This window comes from Phoca vitulina, unplaced genomic scaffold, assembly GCF_004348235.1.
Source record: "Phoca vitulina isolate PV1807 unplaced genomic scaffold, GSC_HSeal_1.0 scaffold55, whole genome shotgun sequence".
In the NCBI taxonomy this organism is placed as follows: domain Eukaryota; kingdom Metazoa; phylum Chordata; class Mammalia; order Carnivora; family Phocidae; genus Phoca; species Phoca vitulina.
The window spans coordinates 3,970,586-3,996,244 of NW_022589758.1; the positions used below are offsets into that span (position 1 = coordinate 3,970,586).

Genomic DNA, 25,659 nt, shown 5'->3' on the forward strand with positions numbered 1-25,659 from the left:
CCAGGGATGACTCACAGATGAAGCTGAGCCCAGCTCACAACACCTACAAACATCATCACTACAAGTGTGCTTTCGAAGGCCTTGGTGGGGATAGGTGAGCATTTTGTGCCTCTGAGGAGGGCATCGTTGAAGTGAGGGGCTATGATTTCTGTGGCCAAATCAGCCCATATGGCTGCTGGAATGGCTGGATCCCTGCTCCCTTGTCATTATAATTTGAGGCCCAAAATCTAAAGAAGTTACAAGTGTGGGTCCAAGTTGAGGTTTTTACTTGAAATTAAGTTTCTATGTATAGTAATAAACCCTGCGCCCTTATGGCTTTTACAATACGCAAAACAGATGCAAAATATTTGGACTGCAGGATGCCAAACATCCAGCTGAGAACAGACTTCATCTAAATGAATCTGCATGTTATTACACAGCCAGATAAAACAGTGAGTGATACTGACCAATACATAGATATTTTTCTTACTTGTGGCTGCACCATGGGCTCCATGTCCTTCAGGCTCATCGAGTCTCCTCTGTGCCGTGTCACACTCAACTATGTTGCTGCAGTCCCAGGGATAAGAAAGGAAGGTGAGAGACTCTTAGGGCTTTCTGGGTCTTTATATAGAGCAGTTACACATGCTAGTGATTTGTCATAAAAGCTCCTGCTCAACAAAAGTTTTATTAAGCTCAAATCTGCTTGCTAAAGCATTTGCTTTTAATGAGGCATTTTCTGCATAAAAATGCTAAAAATATTTTTCCATTCATTATAACATGTTTTGTGGCTCATTAAGTTGTTTTTTTCAGGGGGGCGGGTGGGAGAGAATAATGTTGAGCATTTACAGAAATGACATAAAAATAACACCATTTGTCATAATCTGCATAATTTTTAATAATGTCTAAATACCAAAGTAAGGCTATAGGAAAAAGCCTAAAATAATGAACAACAATGAGGGTGCTTCATTTACCCAACAAACATCAATAAGAGGAGGAGTCTAGAGCACACTGATGTAAACCAGAAAGTGTACCCATCTCAAATGATAATCCTTAAGATCTCCCCAATTATTTAGAAATACTGTTTCATTTATTTGATTAAGTTTGGGCCACCAAGTTCATTGGAAGATTTTCCATTCAAGTTATATCCCTCAGACCTGGAGGTGACTCCGAACAGAACACAGTTCTATGCATTAAGCTTACAAGGGCCGTATATTGCTGCCAGAGAAAAGGCTGCAGGTACAGGGACAGGAAATTTGCAACCATACTGCTGGACATTTTCTTAAGACAGCAACAGAAAAAAGCATTCATAATGAGATTCTGATACACAATCTTCCACAACTCTGCAAACTGTCATACTGTAGTCTGGTCATTAAGGGTACAGACTGTGAAGTCAAACTGCCTGGATTTGAATAGCAGCTGTAACATTTATTAGCTGTGTGACCCTGAACAAGTTAATCATTTCAGTGTCTCAGGGATAACAGTGATAGTACCTCATAAGTTTGAAACAAAGACTGAATGTGTTAATACATGTAAATAGTACCTAATGCATAATAAGCACTCAATATGTATGCGACATTATCATCATCATTGTTAATAGCCAATCAAGTTCATGAAGTATCAGTGATATAGTAATAAGATTATGGGTCTAACTAGGTTTAAATCCCAATTTCTTTGGTTGCATGATTTTGAAAAAGTTTTATCTTTGAGTCCCAGTTTCTTTATCTGTGAAATGGGGATAATAACTTCAATTTTACAAGGTTGTTAAGAAGATTTAAAACAGGGTTATGTAAATACAATTAAATCGTGTGTGTATGAAAAAGTGCCTAGGATAGTGCCTAAAACACACAAATATCTGAATCTATATTCATAATCACTTATAATCAAACTCTTACCATCAAATGAAAAGCCTATAACATATACTCACATATAAGACTAGAGGAAGTTTAAGTTGTTGTTACACTCTTTCTAGAGGGCAATTTCCCAATATTTATCAAACTGTAAGATATTAAATTATGCTAAGTGAAATAAGTCAGACAAATACCATGATTTCACTTGTATGTGGAATCTAAAAAACCAAAACAAATGAGCAAACAACAAAAGCAGAAAGAGACCCAAAAATACAGAGAACAAACTGATGGTTGCCAGAGGGGAGGGGAAGAGGAGATGGGCAAAATGGGTGAAGGGCAGTGTGAGGTACAGGCTTCCAGTCATGGAATGAATAAGTCATGGGGATAAAAGGTACAGCATAGGGACTATAGTCAATGGTATTGTAATAGCCTTGGATGGTGACAGATGGGAGCGACACTTGCGGTGAGCACAGCATACTGTAGCACAGATTTGTCACATCACTCTTGTACACCTGAAACTAATGTAACACTGTGTCTCAATTCTACTTCAATAAAAAAATGTGGCCAAAAAAAAAAAACTTACAAGATGGGGCGCCTGGCTGGCTCAGTTGGTGGAGCGTGCGTCTCTCAGTGCATCTCTCAGTCTCGGGGTTGTGGGTTTGAGCCTCACATTGGGTGTGGAGATTACTTAAAAAAATAAATAAAATCTTTACCAAAAAAAACCCCTATAAGATATTCATACCCTTTGATCCAGCAATTCTATGTCTAGGAATTTATCCCAAGGCAATGCAAAGATTTATTCACCAGGATGTTCACTGAACTAGGAAAAATAGTTACAAATACCTTAAATATCCAACAGTAGGTACTTAATGAATTCTGATATATTCATAGGATAGACTACAGTATCAAAAATAGTGTTACTAAAGAATATTCAATGACATGGAAAATGTATGTATTTTATCAGAGATTTTTTAAGTAGTGTATAAAATTGTGTATGGTATGAGCTCAAAAATATCTATGAGTGCATATGTGAGTATATATACATACATGCATAGGAAAAAAGGCTGGAAGGCTATATACCTGTGGTTCCCAAACTGTGTGATGAGGTCCTCCAGGGCACTGCAGTGAAATCCTAAGGGTGCATTGGTATATTTTAAATTTTCAAGAGGTACAGTGTCCTGTTTATATCTGGTGATGACTCCAAAGTAGCCTCATAGCTCTTGCAAGTGGAAAGAGGGGATGCTTGATTTCTTGACATGTAATTTAAATCAGAAGTTCTCCAAGAGGAACACAAAGGAAACTGACCAGCCAATTTAGCTTAAAACCCACTGTCAGCTGAAAATTCAAGGTCTCTCTCACAATTTTAAAGTCCATCTGGGAATCTTCCTCCTTCAAGGGTAGCAAAGGAGATGATCTCAGGCCCAGATGGTTTTCCAGAGGAATTCTAAACCTCCCAAGTCCAGATAATCCCAATGCTCTATAAATTGTTTCAGAGCACTGAAAATAAAATAGAACTTCCCCATTTCTTTTATGAACATTTTATGAAGGTCTGACACCTAAACCTGATAAAGAATGGAAGGGAGGGAGGGAGGGAGGGGGAGGGAATATAGACCAGTATCACTCAGGTTATTAATGCGGAAATAATAAATGTGAGCAAACAATACCACATTAAGATAATATACCATGACTAAATGGGATTTATTCTAGGAATAGAAGGTTGGTTCAATATTAAGAAATCTATTAGTATCATATACCATATTTAAAGGGAAAAAAACCCCATATGATTATCTCTGTAGATGCCAGAGAGGCCTTAAATAAAATTCAACACCTATTCTTTATAAAAAGACTTGAGAAAATAGGAATTGAGTGGTACTTCATTAACATGATAAAATATACATATCTTAGCCCTAAAGCCAGTCTCTTAAAGGGGAAACACTAGAGGCATTTCCACTAAAATCAGGAACAAGGCAAAGATGCTCACTATTTCTGCTACTAATTAATATTATACTAGAGAGATTAATCAATGCAATTGCACAAAATCAATTACAGGCGTAAGATTTGATAAGGAAGAAGTAAAGCTATATCTATCTAGTTGCAGATGATATGATACTATAGGATTTTCCTGGTAGAGAATCAATGATAAAACTAACTCAAACACTAAAAGAATTCAGTAAGGTAGCAGGATACAAACACACAAAAATCAATAGCCTTCATTTACACAAATGATAGCCAATTAAAAGACCTAGTAGTAGAGAAAACTCCATTTACAGCAATAACAAATAAGATTAAATACTTAGGAATTAATTTACCAGAATGTGCAAAACCTGTATGAGAAAAACTATAAAGCATTCCTAAAAAACACAAAATTAGATTTTCTCAAATGGAAGGATGTCCGCTATTCTTGGAAAGAATGATTCAGCATTATAAGTAGGTAAGTTCTAAGTTAATTTATAAATTTAGCACAATCTCAGTAAAAAAATACCAATAAGCTTTCTTTTAAATGGAGTTAGACCCATTGATACTAAAGTTTTTATGGAAAAACAAACATACAAGAACAGCCAGGAAAACATTGACAAAGGAAACGAATAAGGGGTAAGTAGCTCTACCAGGCATTAAAATATCTTTAAAGCCTTTATAATTACAAAAGTGTGGTACTAATATATGAATAGAAAAATACACCAGTAGAAAAAAAGAAAAAGAAAAATATGCCACTAGAAAAGAATACAAAGTCCAGAAATCAACCCGAATATATATGAAAACATAATCTATGATAAAGGCAGTATCCCAAAGCACTGAGGCAAAAGATGGGAACTTTTTAAATGATGTTGGAACAACTGGGTAGCCACTTGGTAAAAGAAAAAAATTTCATCAGAGTTTCTCAACCTCGGCATTACATTTTGAGTCCGATAATTCTTTGCTGTGGGGGCTGTCCTGTGCACTGTGCTATGTTTAGCAGCATGCTTGGCCCCTACCCAAGAGATGCGAGGAGCACTCTTCCCCCTAGTTTTTTTTTTTTTTTTTGACAACCCAAAATGTCTCCAGACACTGCCCCCAAATGTCCCCTGGGGAGACAAAATTGCCCCTGGTTGAGAACCATGTAATTAGATCCATACCTCACACCAAACACAAGATTAAGCTCCTAATGGATCAGGGACCTAAACAAAAAATGAAACCATACAAGTACTAGAGGAAAATAGGGGTGAATTATTCTTTAACCTCAGTCTATGAAAAGGCTTTCTAACTCTGATTCAAAATACAGAGGCAGTAAAAGCTAAGATTGATAAATCTGAACAGTAAATATTTTTGTATGCTCAAACACCATAAAGTCAAAAGATAAGCAAGAATTGGGAGAAAATATGTGCAATATATACCACAGACAAAGGACTAATATCACTAAGTAGATAAATACCTCTTCAAAATTGAGGGACAAAGAAAGGAACAAAACCCTGGTAGAAAAATGGGGGAAAAGCCTTGAACAGACAATCCAGAAAACACATAAAAATGTTGCTTAAACTTAAGAAAAACTGTTCAAACTCATAATTAGAGAAATGCAAACAACATTTATGTTGAGAAATCATTTATCACCTAATTAGATTGGCAAAAATTAAACAATATGACAACATAATCTGGTGAAACTGGGGGGAAACAGGCACTCACAAACATTGCTAGTGAGAATGCAAACTTGGTACAACCTATCTGGAGGGGAATTTGGTGATACCTAACAAAACTACGTATACACTTACTTTTCGCCCTAGCAATCCCACTAAACATACACCTCCAATAACACAAAAAGATTAATCATTGCAGTGTTGCTTAAAATCACAAGATATTATAAACAACCAAAAGCCTATATGTAGATGGATATATTTACGAGATATTTATCTATGAGTGATATTAGCCCTTTTTCTGTGGCACATGTGCCTGTATTGATGGAATAAACTACAGGACATCCACACAATGGAGTACTATGCAGCTGTAAAAAAAAAAAATGAGGAAGATCTTTATGAACTAATAAGGAGTGATTTCCAGGACATATTCTTAAGTGAAAAAAGCAAAGCCCATGGTTCCAGCACAAGATGGCAATGTAGGAAAGCCCTGAACTGACCTCCTCCATGGAACACACCAAATTGCCTATTAATAGAACAATTCCTCCTGAAGAAGAACTGAGGACTGACTGAACAGCTTCTGAGCAACCAAAGATGGAGAGAACAGCAAGAGAGATAGAGTAACAAAGGAAACCCCTATACTCACACTGTGAACAGCAGTGGGGAGGGATAGTACTGAGGAACTGGGAACAGATCCCTCTGTCCTTGGGCACAGGAAAAAAAAGTCACAGTTTTAAAGAGCAAGTAGCATATAAAAGACACAACACTAGAACTCTGCCAAGCAGTGGAGGAGCTGTGGGAATGTTCTCCAGGTCAGAGTAACTGGAGAACGACACAGTTTATGTTCCCACGTCACCTTAAAAGCCTAGGATGGAGCAGGCTCCAGACTCCATAACAGGTGGGTCTGCTTCTCACAGGGAGCTTGCAACTTCAGCAAGCCAAGGGTCCACAAGCCCATACCAGCCTCAGTTGTGCCAAAGCACAGGAAAAAAAAAAAAAAGCCAAGTTTACAAGGGCCGAATAGCTGTGTGAACACTCTCTTCCCCTCCACCTTAAAAGCCCAGACAGGAACAGGATCTAGATGCTGTAAGTGGTGGGTCTGGATGCTGTAAGTGGTGGGTCTGGATGCCATAACTGGCAGGTCTGGTCATCACCAGGAGCTTTTGACCTCAGCAAGCCCAGGGTCTGCAAGACCACACCAACCTTGGTCACAATGGGACACAGAAAAAAAAAAAAGCCATAGTTTAAAAGGGCAGAAAAACAGCTGGAATGCTCTCTCTCCCTCCACCCTAAAAGCCCAGACCAGAATAGGGTTTGGCTCACAGTGAGCTTACAACTTCAGCTAGCCTAGAATCCACAAGCCCACAATAGCCCACAACTACCCTATGGTGCTGGGGCACAGAAAATAGGCCATGTTTTTGTTTTTAATTGAAAAAATTATTTTATTTTTAAATTTGTCTTGTTTGGTTTTTATTTTTGTTCTTTGTGTTTTTTTTTCTTTTCCTCTTCTTTTAAAAAAATGTTTTAATTTTATTATTTTTTTCTTCTTTCTATAAAAAGCCACAGTTTATGGGCGCCTAGGTGGCTCAGTCGTTAAGCGTCTGCCTTCGGCTCAGGTCATGATCCCAGGGTCCTGGGATCGAGCCCTGCATCAGGCTCCCTGCTCCGCGGGAAGCCTGCTTCTCCCTCTCCCACTCCCCCTGCTTGTGTTCCCTCTCTCACTGTCTCTCTCTCTCTGTCAAATAAATAAATAAAACCTTTAAAAAAAAGAAAGCCACAGTTTAAAAGAGTAACTAACACACAGAGCCACAGTTCCAGCCAGCCAGCAAAAGTCACCAAACACACACAGTCTACAGAGAGGACAACATTCACAAGACCACTCCTTCAAGTTTAGGAGAAATAGCTTTTCTGCCTAATCCATAGAAACACCAAAAGTTGAGCAAAATGGGGAGAGGAATATGCTCCAAAAGAGAGAAAAAGATAAAAACCTCAGAAAAAAGACCTAAATGAAACAGAGATAAGCAATATGCCTAATAAAGAATTTAAAATAATGATAAAGATAATCAGTGGGCTGGAGAAAAAAGTGGAAGAATTCAATAAGCCCTTCAATAAAGGGATAGAAAATACTAAAAAGAATCCATCAGAGTTGAAGAATACAACTGAAATAAAAAACACTGGATAGAGTCAATAGTAGATTAGAGGATACAGAAGAATGTATCAGCAATCTGGAAGACAGCATAATGGAAAGCACACAAACTGAACAGCAAAAAGAGAAAAGAATTTTTAAAAAAATATTTATTTACCTGAGAGAGAGACAGAGAGAGAGCACAAGCTGGTGGGGAGGAGCAGAAGGAGAGGGAGAAGCAGACTCCCCACTGAGCAGGGAGCCCAATGCGGGGCTCGATCCCAGGACCCTGGGAACATGACCTGAGCCGTAGGCAGACACTTAACCAACTGAGCCACCCATGCGCCCCAAGAAAAGAATTTTTTTTTAAATGAGGCTGGATTAAGAGATCTCTTGGACAATATCAAGTGAACATTCACGATATAGGGGTCCCAAAAGAGAGAGAGAAAGGTGTAGAAAACTCATTTGAAGAAATAATAACTGAAAACTTCCCTAACCTAGGGAAGGAAACAGATATCCACGCCCAAGAAGCACAGAATTCCAAACACGATGAACCCTAGAGGTCCACACCATGGCACACAATAATTAAAATGTGAAAGTTAAAGAGAGAATTTTAAAAGCAGCAAGAGAGAAACAAAAAGTTACCTACAAGGGAAAACCTATAAGGCTGTCAGCTGATTTCTCAGCAGATACTTTGCAGGCCAAAAGGGAGTGCATGATATATTTAAAGTTCTTGAAAGGAAAAAACCTGCAACCAAGAATACTTTACTGGCAAGGTTACCATTCAGATTTGAAGGTGAGTTAAAGTTTCCCAGACAAATGAAAGATAAAGGAGTTTATCACCACTAAATGAGTCTCACAAGAAATGTTAAAGGGACTTCTTTAAGTGGAAAAGAAATAGTTATAATTAGACATAAAAATTATGAATAGAAAAATGTAAAATATGACAACATACATTAAGCGTGGAGAAGGGAGTAAAAAGGGAAGAGAAATTAAGGTTCCTTTTCTTTTCCTGTTTTTATTAGACTGTATTTGAACTTAAATGACCAAACCTCATGATAACCACAAACCCAAAACCTATGATAGATATACAAAAAATAGAAAGCCAAACATAACACTATAGAACCTCATCAAACACAAAGAGAGCAAGAGAAGAAGGAACAACAAAGAACTACAAAAACAACCAGAGAACAGATTTAAAAATGGCAATAAGTACATACCTATCAATAATTACTTTAAATGTAAATGGCCTAAATGTTGCAATCAAAAGATGTAGGGTGGCAGAATAGATTTAAAAAGACCCATGTAGATGTCCAGGAAAGATGGTGGAATAGGAGGATCCTGGGCTCGTCTGTCCCACACACACAACTAGAAAACACCCACATCAGTGTAAATAAACCAGAAAACAACTAGAAGACTGACAGAACATTCTCTCACAGCTAAATGTAGAGAAGAGGCTACATCAAAGAGGATAGGAAGGGCTGAGTTGCAGTGCGGAGCCAAACAAACTGGCAGGACTGTCCACAGGAGGGAGGGACGCCGCAAGCACAAAGAAGGGAGAGGAGAGAACCCTGCACCAGGCACCCTAGGCACAGGGACTGCACTGCAAAAATGAATCCCCATAACATGTGGCTTTGAAGGCCAGAGGGGCCTGGCTTTGCAAGTTTTTACAGTCAGTAGGGCTTAACACCTGGAACTTTAAAAATCAGCAGCTTCAGCCCTGCAGGAGCTGGGAAGGTCACGGGGAACTGAGTCCCCACCCTTAAAGAGACAACATAACAAACAGCCCCACTGAGATACAGCATAGAAGCAATAGTTTGAAAATTGCCTGAGATATACTGGAAGGAGATTTATTTACTAATTTCAAAGCATGTGCTGGAGGGGCAGGGAACTTGGGAGACTTCTCCAAGAACAAAATAGTTGGTGGGTGCCCTTTCCCTCCCCTGCCCCCCACCTAGATACATGGACACCTGCAGGAACAACCACAGCGCAACACTCTCCACCTAGCTTGCTAACAGCTTGCCTCTGGCCCCCATGCTCTTCTGTGGATCCCCTCCAATCCAGCAGGATTCCACAGGAGTTTTTCTGGGCACCTGCAGCTCCCCACCCACAGCAGACTGGCTCAAACCTCGCTGGCACCACACATCTGGCCCCTGCATTCTCCCTATAGACATGCCCCTTCCAATATGCCCTTGGCCAGAACCCATCCAAAGCAGTGCCAAAGCCTGGCTGTGTGCAAGCAGCCCCAACAGGAGCCAGCACCACTCCAAAGTGACTCCTGGGGAAAATAACCACACACACCAGTATGACTGTGGCCCCAGCAATGGGCTGGGGGCAGACATCAGGTCTGACTGCAGGCCCTGCCCACCAATGAAATCTTCTCAGGGCACAACACAGGGAAAGTGACCTGCAGTTTGATGCTACCACAGCTCTGGCAAAAGCCTGATCTAACTCAAGCCCAAGTGGCCCCAGACTGGCCCACTAACAACATAGTAACCAAACCCTGCCTACAACAGGCAAAAAGAGCCATTGGAGACAAATGGACTGAAGGCAAATACAGCACAGCCACAATAGTAGGACCCATGCAACACATATAGGAGACCACCCCTGAAGTGCCAGGTTCTGGTGAACAGGGAATGTTGCACTGCAGGGCACTATAGGACCTCCTCTTCATAAGGCCACTACTTTCAAGAACAGGACACATGGCTGACTTTCCTAACATGGAAAAACAAAACACGGAGAGTTAGACAAAATGAGAAGACCCAGGAATACATCCTGAATGAAAGAAAAGGACAAAACTGAAGCAAGAGAGCTAAACAAAACAGAGATAAGTAATATGCCTGATACAGAATTTAAAGTAATTGTCATAAAGATTCTTACTGGGCTTGAGAAAAGAGTGGAGGACCTCAGAGAGACCCTCAACAAAGAGATAGAAAACATAAAAAAGAACCAATCATAAATGAAGAACTCAATAACTGAAATTAAAAATATGCTAGATAGAATAAATGGTAGACTAGAGAAAGCAGAACAGATCAGTGACCTGGAGGACAGAGTAATGGAAAGCAATCAAGCGGAATAGTAGAGAGAAAAAAGAATAAAAAATGAAAATAGATTAAGGGAACTCAGTGACACCATCGAGCCTAGTAATATTAACATTAGAGGGGTCCCAGAAGGAGAAGAGAGAAAAGGGGGCAGAAAATTTATTTGAAGAAATAATAGCTGAAAACTTCCCAAATCTAGGGAAGAAAACAGAAATCCAGATCCAGGAGGCACAGAGAGCCCCCAACAAAATCAACCCAAGGAGGTCCACACCAAGACATAGTAATTAAAATGGCAGAAAGTAGTGATGAAAAGAGAATTTTAAAAACAGCAAGAGAAAAGAAAACAGTTACATACAAGGGAAACCCCAAAAGGCTATCAGCTGATTTTTCAGCAAAAACTTTGTGGGCCAGAAGGGAGTGACACTGTATACTCAAAGTGTTGAAAGAAAAAAACCTGCAGCCAAAAATACTCTGTCCAGCAAGGCTATCATTCAGACTAAAAGGAGAGGCAGACTTTCCCAGACAAACAATAGTTAAAGGAAACCATGACCACTAAACCAGCCCTATAGAAAATGTCAAGAGGGACTCAACAGTGGAAACGAAAGACCATTAAGAGTAAAAAAAAAAAAAAAAGTAGGTCATTTTTTTTTAACTTAGCAATCTATTGTGGGCATCATATATATTGAACATTGAAATGACCTTGAAAACATTATGCCAAGTGAAAGAAGCCAGAAACAAAAGGCCACATTTAATGCTTCTCTTCTTATGAAATGTCCAGAATAAGCAAACCCAGAGACAGAAAATAACTACTGGTTGCCAGGGTATGGAAGGTGGGAAAGTGAGAAGTGTGGGGATTCTTTGTGAGGTGATGGAAATATTTTGAAATTAGAGAGTGATGATGGTTGTACATTGTGAATACAGTAAAACCACCAAATTAATAAAATGGATTTCATTATAGGATTTTAATAAAAATTTTAAAAAAGAGAAAAAAAAAGTAGGAAGCACAAAAGTAGTAAAAATAAGTGTATCTATAAAAATCAGTCAAGGGATTCACAAAATAAAAAGAGGTAAAGTATGATACCATTTACCCAAAATGTTGGGGGGAGGAGAGTAAAGAATGGGTTCAAACTTAGGTGACTATCAACTCAATATAGAGTGCTATATGCAGAAGATGTTGTATACAAACCTAACGGTAACCACAAATGGAAAACCAGTAATAGATATGTAAAAATGAAGACAAAGGAATCCAAGAATATTACTAAAGAAAGCCAACAAATCATGTGTGAAGACAGCATGAAAGGAGCAGAGAAGAACTACAAAAACAACCATAAAACAAAGTAACAAAATTGCAATAAGCACACACCTGTCAATAATTACTTTGACTGTGAATGTACTAAATGCTCCAATCAAAAGAAACAGGGTGACGGAATGGATAAAAAAGCAAGACCACCTATATGCTGCCTACAAGAGACTCATTTCAGACCTAAAACCATATGTAGATTGAAAGTGAAGGGATGGAGGGGCGCCTGGGTGGCTCAGTTGGTTAGGCGACTGCCTTCGGCTCAGGTCATGATCCTGGAGTCCCGGGATCGAGTCCCGCATCAGGCTCCCTGCTCAGCAGGGAGTCTGCTTCTCCCTCTGATCCTCCCCCATCTCATGCTCTCTCTCTCTGTCTCATTCTCTCTCTCAAATAAATAAATAAAAATCTTAAAAAAAAAAAAAAAGTGAAGGGATGGAAAAGCATTTATCATACAAATGGAAGTGAAAAGAAAGCCAGGGTAGCAATACTAATATCGGACAAAATAGACTTTAAAACAAAGACTATAACAAGAGACAAAGAAGGACACTATAAATCATAAAGGGAACAATCCAAGAAGAAGATATAATAATTGTAAATATTTATGCACCCAACATGGTAGCACCCTAATACATAAAGCAGCTAATAACAAACATAAAGCAAATAATTGATAGTAATACAATAATAGTAAGGGACTTTAACACCACACTTACATAAATGGATAGATCATCCAAACAGAAAATGAACAAGGAAACAGTGGCTTTGAATGACACATTGGACCAAATGAATCTAGCAGATATATTCAGAACATTCCATCCTAAAACAGCATAATACACATTCTTTTAAGTGCACATGGAACATTCTCCAGAATAGATAACATGTTAGGCCACATAACAAGTGTCAACAAATTCAGAGACTGAAGTCATATCGTGCATCTTTTCTGACCACAATGCTATGAAACTAGAAATCAACTACAAGAAAAAATCTGGAAAGAACACAAATACATGAAGGTTAAATAACATGCTACTAACCAATGATGGGGTCAACCAAAAAGTCAAAGAGGAAATAAAAAAATACATGGAGACAAATGAAAATGAAAACACAACAGTACAAAATCTTTGGGATGCAGAAAAAGCTGTTCTAAGAGGGAAATGTATACCAATACAGGCCTACATAAAGAAGCAAGAAAAATCTCAACAACCTAACCTTACACCTAAAGGAGCTAGAAAAAGAACAAACAAAACCCAAAATCAGTAGAAGGAAGGAGATAATAAACATCAGAATGGAAATAAACAAAATAGAAACTAAAAAAAATAATAATCACTGTAACCAGGAGCTGGTTCTTTGGAAAGATCAACAAAATTGATAAACCTTTAGCCAGACTCATCAAAAAAGGCGGGGGGGACTCAAATAAACAAAATCAGAAATAAAAAAGGAGATATAACAACCAACACCACAGAAATACAAAGGACTAAAGGAGAATATTATGAAAAAGTATACACCAACAAATTGGACAACCTAAAAAAAAATGGATAAATTCCTAGAAACATATAACCTTCCAAAACTGAATCAGGAAGAAATAGAAAACTGAACAGACTGATTATCAGCAATGAAATTGAGTGTGTAATCAAAAAACTCCTAACAAACCAAAGTCCAGCATCAGATGGTTTCACAGGTGAAGTCTACCAAACATTTAAAGAAGAGTTAATACCTATTCTTCTCAAACTATTCCAAAAAATAGAGGAGGAAGGAAAGCTTCCTGATTTATTCTATGAGGCCAGTATTACCCTGATACCAAAACCAGATAAAGACACTACAAAAAAAGAGAACTACAGGCCAATATCTCTGATTAACATAGATGCAAAAATACTTAACAAAATATTAGGAAACAGAATCCAACAATACATTAAAAAAATCATTCACTATGATCAAGTGGGATTTATTCTAGGGATGCATGGATGGCTCACTATTTATAAATCAATATGATACATCTCATCAACAAGAGAAAGGAAAAAAACCTTATGATCATTTCAATAGATGCATAAAAAGCATCTGACAAACTATAACATCCATTCATGATAAAAACCTCAACAAAGTAGGTTTAGAGGGAACATACTTAAACATAAAAAAGGCCATATATGAAAAACCCACATCTAGCATCATATGCAATGGGAAAAAAACTGAGAGCTATTCCCTCAAGGTCAGGAATAAGACAAGAATGTCCACCCTCACCAATGTTATTCAAAATAGTACTGGAAGTCCTAGCCACAGCAATCAGACAACAAAAAGAAATAAAAGGCATCCAAATTGGTAAGGAAGAAATAAAACTTGCATGATTTACAGATGACGTGACACTATATACAGAAAACCTGAAAGACTCCACCAAAAAACTACTAGAACTGATAAGTAAATTCAGTAAGGTTTCAGGATACAAAATCAATATACAGAAATCCACTGCATTTCTATACACTGATAATGAAGTAGCAGAACGAGAAATTAAGAAAAAAGTCCCATTTACAACTGCACCAAAAATAATAAAATCCCTAGGAATAAACTCAACTAAGGAGGTAAAAGAGCCGTGCTCTGAAAACTATAAAGCATTAATGAAAGAAATTGAAGATGATACAAATGAAGATATTCCATCCCCATGAACTGGAAGAACAAACGCTGTTAAAATGTCTATACTATCCAAAGCAATCTACAGATTTAATGCAAATCCCTATCAAACTGCCAGAAGCTTTTTTTCATAAAACTAGAACAAATAATCGTAAAACTTGTATGGAACCACAAAAGACCCCAAATAGTCAAAAGCAATCCTAAAAAAGAACAGAACAGAGCCTTGGTGGCTCAGTCGTTAAGCATCTGCCTTCGGCTCAGGTCATGATCCCAGGGTCCTGGGATAGAGCCCTGCATCGGGCTCCCCGCTCGGCAGGAAGCCTGCTTCTCCCTCTCCCACTCCCCCTGCTTGTGTTCCCTCTCTCGCTGTCTCTCTCTCTGTCAAATAAATAAATAAAATCTTTAAAAAAAAAAAAAAAAAAAAACAGAACTAGAGGTATCACAATCCCAGATTTCAAGATATACTACAAAACTATAGTAATCAAAACAGTATGGTACTGCCACAAAAAAAGATAGATAACAGAACAGAGAGCCCAGAAATAAACCCACGATTATATGGCCAATTAATCTTCAACAAAAGAGGCAAGAATATGCAATGGGAAAAAGACAGTCTCTTCAACAAATAGTGCTGGGAAACTGGACAGCTACATGTAAAAGAATGAAACTGGACCATTTTCTTAAACCATACACAAAAATAAACTCAAAGGGATTAAGGACCTAAATATGAGACCTGAAACCATAAATACTGTAAAAGAGAGGACAGGCAGTAATTTCTCTGACACCGGCCATAGGAACATTTTTCTAGATTTGTCTCCTGAGGCAAGGGAAACAATAAACTATTTGGACCACCTCAAAATAAAAAGCTTCTGCACAGCAAAGGAAACACTCAACAAAACTAAAAGACAACCTACTGAAGATATTTGTAAATGGCATATCCAATAAAGGGCTAGTATCCAAAATATATGAAAAACTTATATAACTCAAAACCAAAAAATAAACGATCCAATTAAAAATGAGCAGAAGACCTGAACAGACATTTCTCCAAAGCAGACATATTGATGGCCAACACAGGAAAAGATGTGCAACATCACTAATCATCAGGGAAATGCAAATCAAAACCACAATCACCTTATACCTGTCAGAATGTCTTAAAATAAAAGATAAGAAATAACAAGTGTTGGCAAGGATGTGGAGAAAAAGGAACCCTTGTGCACTGTTGGGAATGCAAACTGGTGCAGTCACTGTGAAAAACAGTATGGAGGTTCCTCTAAAAATTAAATTAGAATTACCATATAATCCAGTAATTCCACTACTGGGTATTTACCCAAAGAATACAAAAATACTAATTCGAAAAAATATATGCACCCCTATGTTTACTGCAGCATGATGTACAATGGCCAAATTATGGAAGCAACCAATTGTCTGATAGACAAATGGATAAAGAAGAGGTGGTATATATATACATTACTCAGCTATAAAAAAGAATGAAATCTTGCCATTTGCAACAACATGGATAGATCTAGAGGATATAATGTCAAGTAAAATAAATCAGAGAAAGACAAATACCATATGATTTCACTCATACGTGAAATTTAAGAAACAAAACAAACGAACAAAGAAAAAAGAGACAAACCAAAAAACAAAATCTTAACTGTAGAGAACAAGCTGATGGTTACCAGAAGGGAGGTGGAGGGGGGTGAAGGGGATTAAAGAGTGCACTTGTCATGCACTTGTCATGATGAGCAGCACTGAGTAGTGTATGGAATTGCTGAATCACTATATTGTACACCTGAAACTAATATAACATTGTATGTTAACTATACTGGAATTAAAATAAATTTAAATTTAAATTAAAAAAGGGGCACCTGGGTGGCTCAGTCGTTAAGCGTCTGCCTTCGGCTCAGGTCATGATCCCGGGGTCCTGGGATCGAGCCCTGCATCAGGCTCCCTGCTCCATGGGAAGCCTGCTTCTCCCTCTCCCACTCCCCCTGCTTGTGTTCCCTCTCTCGCTGTGTCTCTCTCTGTCAAACAAATAAATAAAATCTTTTTAAAAAATTAAATAAAAAAAATAAAAATAAAAACAGCATACATAGTAAAAAAACACAAGATCCATCTACATGGAATATCACACAGCCACAAAAAAGGATGGCATCATGCCACCTGAGACAGTATGGATGGACCTACAGGATATTATGCTAAGTGAAATAAGACTAAGAAAGACAAATGCCATATGATTCCACTCATAAGGGGAATCTAAAAAAAACACCAATAAATGAATTAACAAAAAGCAGAATCAGACCTATAAATACAGAGAACAAACTGATGGTTGCCGGAGGGGAGGGCTGTGGGGGATTGGGCAAAATGGGTGAAGAGGAGAGGAAGATACAGGCTTCCAGTTATGGAATGAGTAAGTCATAAGAATAAAAGGGACAGCCTAAGGAACACAGTCAATGATACTGTAATAGCAATATAATAATATGATGGTAGCTACACTTGTGAACATAGCATAATGTATAGACTTGTCATATCACTAAGTTGGTGTCAACTATACTCAAATAAAAAATTTAAACATAAAGTTAAATATCTTTTTAAAAAAAGAGGCAAAGCCCAAAAGAATGTCTATTGTATGCTACCCTTCATGTTAGAAAAAAGGATATAGAAGAAAATATACAGGTATTCACTTACTTGTGTAAAAGAAATAGTCTTTAAAGAAAGAGTCAATTCTGCTATAACACAATATATTCATCCCTAAAAATCTCCACACTATGCAAAATTCCACAATAAAAACCAGAAGGTTTATGGGGAACACAAGGTACAACACTCAATAAACTTCTTCTATCACACACACACACACACACACAACACACACACACACACACACAACACACACAGGAACCTAATAAAAAAAAGCAGTAACACAATTTTAGACGTTAAATAGTTAAGAAATATAATACAATAAACATATCACTTTACCTAGAAAAAGCCCTTAAGTTTGCTTGTGGAATGGGGATCAGGATGGCTGTAGCTTGTGAATTGGTGCAAAGGGGTGGAAGGTTGTAACCCCAGGTGTGGATGAGCGTGGCTTCTAAGACACGGGTGAACCAGGGGAACTCAGAGATGTCTGAAGTATGTGCATTTTACGTATTCTTACCCAGCTCAGGTCAGCTGGGTGCATGTTCTGGATTCATCTAGAATTGCTCATGTGTGAAACTGTCCATAAGCAAACATGAAATTCGCATGAAGCTCAAACCGTACTCTAAGATATATCAATCACATTGGCACAAACCTGCTTTTTCAAAACAAGCGTTATCGCAAAACTGTACAGGAAGGACAAATCAGAAACTAATGAGATTGTTTTACCAACAGGGGTTAAGTGGCAAGAGACTAGAAAGAATGGGGGATGGGAAGGAGATAGTAGAGTCGAGGGAGTGACTCTTCTCTGAGTATATTTTTTGGGTAGGTCTAACTCTTAGAACCCAGGTAAGTTTTTACATACCAGCTCCCCCAATAAATGAATAATATGAACTAGAATGTGAGGAGAACCCAAAATGAAAAGCAAACAGTAACAAATAAACCTAACTATATTTCAAATGAATATCATAATCACACTGAAGGAGGTGGGAAAGAAAATAGCTAAACCTAAGTAACTCTGGAAAGAAGTGTTTTTGTTTTGTTTCATTTTAACCAAGAATATTTATTGATGGATTGATGAATATAATTTTAAATAGAACAATAAGGCACAACCATGCATTCAAACAGTTTTCAAACACCAAAAGAGGGAAAAGCCATAAACTTAGGAACTTTAAATAACCAAGTCAAAGAGCCTCTGAGGTACTGATAGATAAGTATCAGACAATTCTTCCCTTTTGTATGATTCCTATATTACATCACTTGATCACAAAGCCAGAATGATACTTCTACAGAATTCCTCATTCATTTATACTTTAACCATCCCACCTGGCTGCTCCTCTGTTCCCCATCCCTCTCCCTTTCCTTTGCAGTGATATTCTTTAGCCATTCCCTTCCTAAGGAATTGTGTGCACATCTTCCTTCCAAAGCAAGGAAACAAACAAGCAAGTGATGAGTCAGGGGAAGTTAGCCACGGGCAGATATATGAATGAACAGACTTGGACATTAAGATGGCAACTGCCTGATTCAGTGAGGTCTTTAAGCTGACTTGGGCAAATAAGCTGCTCTGGCTTGCTGAAAGGTCTATAATGCCACATCGTATTGTGCCACCAACGCCAGATCCCATGTTTCTAAGAGATTAACAGTAATCTAAACAAGGAGGTAGGTAGTCAATGTAACCAGGCACCTAATGTGACAATACAGTCAATGCTTTGGAGCTCCACTGGGAGTGGACTGTGGCTTCTAGCATAATCATTTGCGAAGTGCAAAAACCTTCAGGATCCTGAGAACAATCTTTAAATCTCTTAGGACAGATAAATTAGGCACCTCTGTAACTCTAACCTTTCTACTTGGAAATGTGAAGTGAAAAACACCCCAGGGCGTGCAACACTGAGGCATAAACCATGCAGCAGAGATGGGAATACAGGAGGCTTTTAGGGTGCCCTACCTCCTTGTTCAAAAACCCATGAGAAGATCCCCAAGCATACTGCCAGAGCAGCCACTCTGGTGGTGACAGTGCCCCCAAGCTGAGCAAACCTGCAGGCATATGGCTATTTTCTGAAGAATAAGAGTAGCCATATAGGTACTCTATGTGTGGAGAATCAGAGGCCAGACGTTGAGGGACCTGGGCAAGCCACCTAGAAATTTGGCTTGACACCTTCCACCTTTTAAGATGAACATCTCCATCCAGCAGCCCTTTGATGACAGAGCAGAGTGCAGGGGACCAAGAGATGGTCATATTCTCTGAGAGAAATGCTGATTCCCAAAAAGGTCCTGGGGAGGTAACATCCCAGAGGCTTATTTATGAGCAAAGGTAGATAAAAACTGCCAGACCATCGAACCATCTTATCAAGTTAGATATGTATTTAACAGGCCATAGCTTGGGGTGCCAGGTAAAACAGAGGGAACTCAGGGCATAATGAAAAGCAGGAAGACTGAAAGATCAAGTGAATGGCATGCTGGGTGACAGAGAAGCAAAGGACATACGGAAAAGTTTGTAGGAGCGTGCTGAAACCTAGCGGAAGGGCAGGCAGCATGGCTATAGTCTACACCCAGGGAAAGCTTGCTTGGCTGGTTTTTGGCAAGAGTCCTTCCCTCCCTCCCTTCCTTTCTCAGACAGGATGGACATTCAACATTCAGCAGCATAACTGGGAGAGATGATATTTGTAAATGGGGAACAGGTGAATGGATACTGAAGAGAAATAGGCTGGGTGTGCCATTCTGTAATGTCCTGTTTATGCCAAAGGCAGGTTTGTGTTAACAGAGCACACGTGAGATTGTCCTGCAACAGCAGTGCTATCTTGGCAGAAAGGGGATGATAGGGTGGAGGTGGGGCTGGTAGATAGGAGGACTCTCAAGTTCTAGTTTTTAAATACCAGAGAGCAAGGAACAGTTTGGTCTCAGCTTTTTAGTCAAGAAATTGGATGCTGATTTTCTGTTCTATGCCCACTTTCTCCAAAACCCTAACAAATTTTGCAAAAGATATGGCACCATCCCCATCCTGATCAGCCTCCTGGATGGTCCTGTGATGCTGCTCAGTTGCTCATCTGGGATATTCACTCCATCCATCATGCATAGCACCTGGACAGCTCATTGTGGGAGATCCTATCATCTTTATCCAAATCATATAGCCAAAAAGCAAAATATAGTTCATTACTTCAGCTGTTGAGGGGTTCTGGTCCATTCTTATCTTCGCTCTTTGCACTATATTCAGTGGGTTGGAAATGAACCAAAGTTTTTATGAATCAATGGAAGTTTACCTGGTCTTCTTCCTCTGGGAAGAAGGCACTAATAAGCTGGCCCCCAGTGGGTTGATGACAAATTCTGGAATCAGCTGGAAATCTTCCCAGCTGAGGACCCCATTCTCGCCTTTGTCCAGGCTGGAGAACTGGCTATAGAGGTGGGTGATCTGACTGTGGGAAAAGCTGGTCTCCTTGATCTCTAGTTCTTCACCTTACAGTAATGATGGAGGCCCCATCCCCAAGTGGGAGCTCCTCTAGGAGCGGCCGCACCTGAAGCAACAGTGGAAAGCTAAAGACAAAAGGAACTGGGTACACAAATATTGTACTCTAGCTGGTAAATTTGTTCTTCACAGGAGAATGAACTAGAAATTCTGAAACTACTTTATGTGCATGATAGGATTGAGCAAATATGTTGTGGATAATGATAATGAGTTTGTCACTGCTAGAGAAAGGAGTTACAAATAAAGAAAGGGGAAAGTCTAGAATGAATCCTTTGGTGTTGGATTACATCTAAAATATCAGTATAAATTCATACATATATTCTCAAACACATAGAGAGATATATACATGTATATGCAGATGGATAGGCATAAAATAAATATGTGCATATGTGCATGTACAAGTATACAAACATATTTCTTAGCTCTGTCATCTGAGAGGGCCTTAGAAGCAATGATACTCTGGTAACATTGAGCACATCTACTGCCCACATCTCCTTTCTTTTTTTTTTTTTTAAAGATTTTATGTATTTATTTGACAGAGAGAGAGCAAGAGAGCACAAGCAGGGGGAGTGGCAGGCAGAGAGAGAGGGACACTAAGGAGATTTGACAACAACTCCCTGCTTAGCAGGGAGCCTGATGAGGGGGTCAATCCCAGGACCCTGGGATCATGACCTGAGCTGAAGGCAGACACTTAACCGATTGAGCCACCCAGGCACCTCATTACATCTTCCTTCTAAATACCATTCTCTAAAAAGATAAACCAGGGATCCTTGGAGAAATTTATTCAAGGGCTGGGCCAGGGGAAATGTAAGATAAGCCTAGAATATCTTAAGATGCTGAAAAGCAAGAAAGTGCTCAAAAAATAATAGGAGGCATGTCAAAAGGGCACAGAAGCCAACTTGAAGGAGCTCCCAATAGCTAAATCTGGGACACTTTGAGCAACAAAATAATGATAGTAATGGATTATAACTCAGAATAAATATCCCTGAGTTTATACTGATATAAGCAAATTGGGATAAATAAATACATGCATGGGGGTGGGGTAGTTCTTCCTTACAGAAGAGTTCTAATTAATAAATGTAGAAGTATCGATATAAATTTTAAAAATCACCATTAGCCAAATATGACAGTAACAATTTTTATGGGCAATAATCATCGATGAATGCTAAAATTAGTTGGGTGAGATTATGTTGAGAAACAGGATGTGTGCATCATCTCAAAGTTTCTCCCCACAAGATACTTGTTGATTACAAACAGAAAATAGTAATTTTAGCTGCAGAAAGCTGACAGCCACCGTCTTAGCCAAGTGGTCAAAATTAACATCAGCAGCAACAGGGCACAGCTGTCTATGAACCTCCCGATATAATGCAATGAGATGACACTTCCGTGGGATTCTTGACAAAAATGTGTAACTTCAATCTAATCATAAGAAAATGTCAGACAACCCTAAATTAAGGAACATTCTAGAAAATAATTGGCCAGTACTCTCCAGAAGTGTCAAGGTCATTAAAGCAATGATTGAGGGATTACCACAAACTGAAGGACACTAAGGAGATTTGACAACTAAATGCAATGTGAGATCCTGGATTGGATCCTGGATCAGAAAAAGGACATTACTAGGGAAACTGGTAAAAGCCAAATAAGGTTAATAAATTGGTAAATAGTACTCATCAATGTTAATTTTCTGCTTTCAATAAATGTACTATGATTATGTAAGATGTTAACATTAGGAAAAGCTGGATAAAGAGTATATGGGAATCTTCTCTACTACTTTTGCAACTTCTGTGTATCAATTATTTCAAAATAGAAAGTTAAAACACACACACACACACACACTTAGCCATAAATATTCCACAGTTCCTGGGTTGGGACTTGTACACCAGTGCCTATGATAGATATATGGCTTCTGGAGAAAGTAAGTTCAACCAGGACATGCTTAGTTTGTAATTTCTTTAAATAGCAAAATTCAGAAGACCACAGAGAATCTAATTTAAGATACTTAGAAGTTGCTATGGTACATGACACTTTGGCCCCTAGGGCACCCATAGATTCCCATTTCAGAGTGTGGAGACAATCTGTCATAGCAGCTCGCCCTCATCCTCTGCTGAATGGGATATCCAGCTCATCTGTTCTCATCAGTAAGGTCCCTTGGTCCAGGCCCAGATATGGGCCTCAAATACATGAGACATTTACCTGCTCTTCCCCCATGCAAGCCTAAGGCAGGCATTCCCAATAGATCGTGGCAATCTTTCCCACACAGTCCAGATAGCACTACTGATGAGAGTCAGCACTTGAGCTGAAACATCTCCTACTGCTGCATTCAGCTTGCAATCAGGTCTGTGGGGACCCTTGGAGTGTAAGTCCCTGCTTAGATTCTGAGGTCTAGACAGAAAAGCACAGAAATCATCCTTCCTGAAATGTGGTAATATGCTCCAGCAATTTCACCAAGCATCGCTCTCCAACCTTCATCAGTGATCCAGGGCTAGAATATCTAATGGTCTCTGTGGTAGCGGATGATGAAGCTTGACATGACATGGAGCCCTATGGCAAAAGTTGATCAGGTTCCCGAGGAACACCGAGGCCTAAATCGTTATCATCAGGATTGACAGTTAACTCATTCCACCATATTGTGTTCAGTTACCCTCTTTGTCAGACTTCATAAAATTAGCCTGGGAAGAATATCAGGGATTCTTTGTCATTTCATAGCCTGATAGTAGTTTTCTAACTTATCATACTGTGCATCCAGGGATTTTAAAAGTCTTTTCTTAAAACCCTTTTCTTCTTACCAAGGAGGTGTATCTGAAGGACAGGGGACATTCCAACAGCCTTACTGGGAAGTAAATGAAGACAATCACTCAAACTAGGACCCAGACCCCCTTGGTCATAGTCCAGGGCTATAAACAATGACCATGTTCATTCTTCCATTTTCTATCAAGAAGAAGAAAATAGGTCTTATGAGAAAGCAGCTTCTGAGAAAAACTAAACTGGCTTACAGAAGAATGACAAGACTGGGAGTGGAGTTCTGAGCCAAGAGAGGGCTTAAAGACTAGAGCTGGCAGGGGGCGCATTTCAACAGTATTTGACCTGCCCTGAGATAAAGAGCTTCTCACTTCCTCACTCTCTCTCCCATCCCCAGCTCTGTCTCCTCTCATCCAGCCTGTCCCCTCCTTCTCTTTCCCCATGAGTCCTCACTAGAGATTTCTGATATTCTATTGGTTTACAAGACTGAGACTGAGAAATGCTGACCAAGCCTTTCCTTTGTTGTAAAAGAATTACACATACCACAATGTCCTAGACAGGTTGTGTTTTGCTTTTATAAAATATCTTCATAGTTTTGCAAGCTCTCTCAGAAATATTCTGTTGTTTTATGACCTGTCTCAAAATGGTTCTATCCATCCAAATTAAGTCTCTCTTGCTTCAGTCTAAATGTTTTCCTTTATCTCATCCAGTTTGCTCCTTTAAATCAATTAAGAAAAATTCTAACATTGGTATGAGAATCTCTGACATAAAAATTCTTCCCTAATCCTAAACCTTCAATTCCTTCATTCTGCCTAAAGAAGTAAGTTCAAATCCTTAGCCCAACTCTCCAGCCTCTGTACGATCCGGTCCTTCACTTACCTTTCCAGATGGATTTCCCACAAATCTTTGCACAGACCCTAGACCTCAGCCAAACCAAACTCCACGTGCTTCTTGAGAAAATATCCTGCATTCTCAAAACAGTATCTCCACTTGGAATGCCCTCTCTCCCACTGTGGCCTCTTATTTATTCCTTCATTTTGAAAAAAAAATTAACTGACACAAAAATGAGAGACATAATTTCTGCCATCCAGAGTACATGGGATACTAGAGAAAATCATATGTTATTCAGTATAAGGTATTAACACCTAACTGGTATGTGGTGTTAGAATGGGGTTGGATGTTAGGATTAAACTTCATGGTAAAGGGAGCATCTGAAAAGGCCTTGAAGGATGGGGTAGAATTTCAATATGTACACTGGGACGAAAAGGATTATAGGCTGAGGAAACCATGAGAGCAAGCTCACACAGGCAGGAGAAAATGAAGTGCGTATACATAAATTCAAATACTTTGGTTTGGCTGCAGTGCTTCAATACACCAGATCTTGAAGGACCTTGAATGTCAGACTAAAACGTATGAATCTATTCCACAGACATAGGAAATTATTGAAGAGTTTTGAGTACAGAAATAACATGATCAGAAAGAGCAGTGCTTTAGGAAGATACCAGGCCGTGTGTGTACAGGAATAACTTCTTCAATTTCTAGAGGTTTCTTCTTGGTATAGTAGGGAGAGAAGAGCCTGACATTAGTTTCAAATGTAAGACTGCAGGAGTGGTGATGCCTGTCACACGCTCCATTTAACTCAGCTGTCTGGTCTTGCAAAAGGTAGACAGATCTTGGAGACTGGCTATAAGTAACTTGTGACTTTACTCGTAGCTGCTGTTGTGATACGGTATTCTCCTTGGGGCAAGTCAGCACAGCACCTAGGACGTGGAACTATACAGCTACTGACCCCAGCAAATAACTTTTTCCCTCTATACCCATTTTTGAGAATCACCAGAAGCAGTTTGCTTTTGAGGCAACATCAGTTCTCCTGTCCTCTGCCATAGGTGCAGAGATCATTATCATCTCGACACCCCGTGGAACATCACACTGGTTCCTGTTTTCCTCATGGGCTAAGGACCCAGTGGTAGCAAGTCCTTTAGGTGTCTTAGATACAAGCAAGCCAGGGGTAAAAGCCTGGTACCACGTACTTCACCAGTCAGGGTCCAGCCAGGAACACAGAATCCATACCAGTTATTTTAACAGAGAGAACTCAATATAGGGAAGGTACTGTAAAACTGACACAGCAAACGGGAAACGGAGGCGACACAGAGATAGTAACTGCCAAAAGGAGCTGACACGCCTAGGACAGAACCCAATAGGGAGCAGCTGGTGAGAAAGAAATGTTATTTTCAGAGTCCCGACAGAGCAGAGTGCGGGAGAATAGATGTGCAGCTGACAGACAACAGCTGAACAGGCAGCACAATAGCTAATGACAGC

General features: G+C 39.2%; 1 protein-coding gene and 1 pseudogene across 3 annotated transcripts in view; one reads left to right on the plus strand and one right to left on the minus strand.

The window, feature by feature from the left end:
• NHS (NHS actin remodeling regulator) overlaps window positions 1–25,659 on the plus strand; it is a 347,530-nt gene that overhangs the window by 298,665 nt on the left and 23,206 nt on the right. The window lies entirely within an intron of this gene.
• Window positions 20,047–20,616, minus strand: LOC116622844 (annotated as a pseudogene).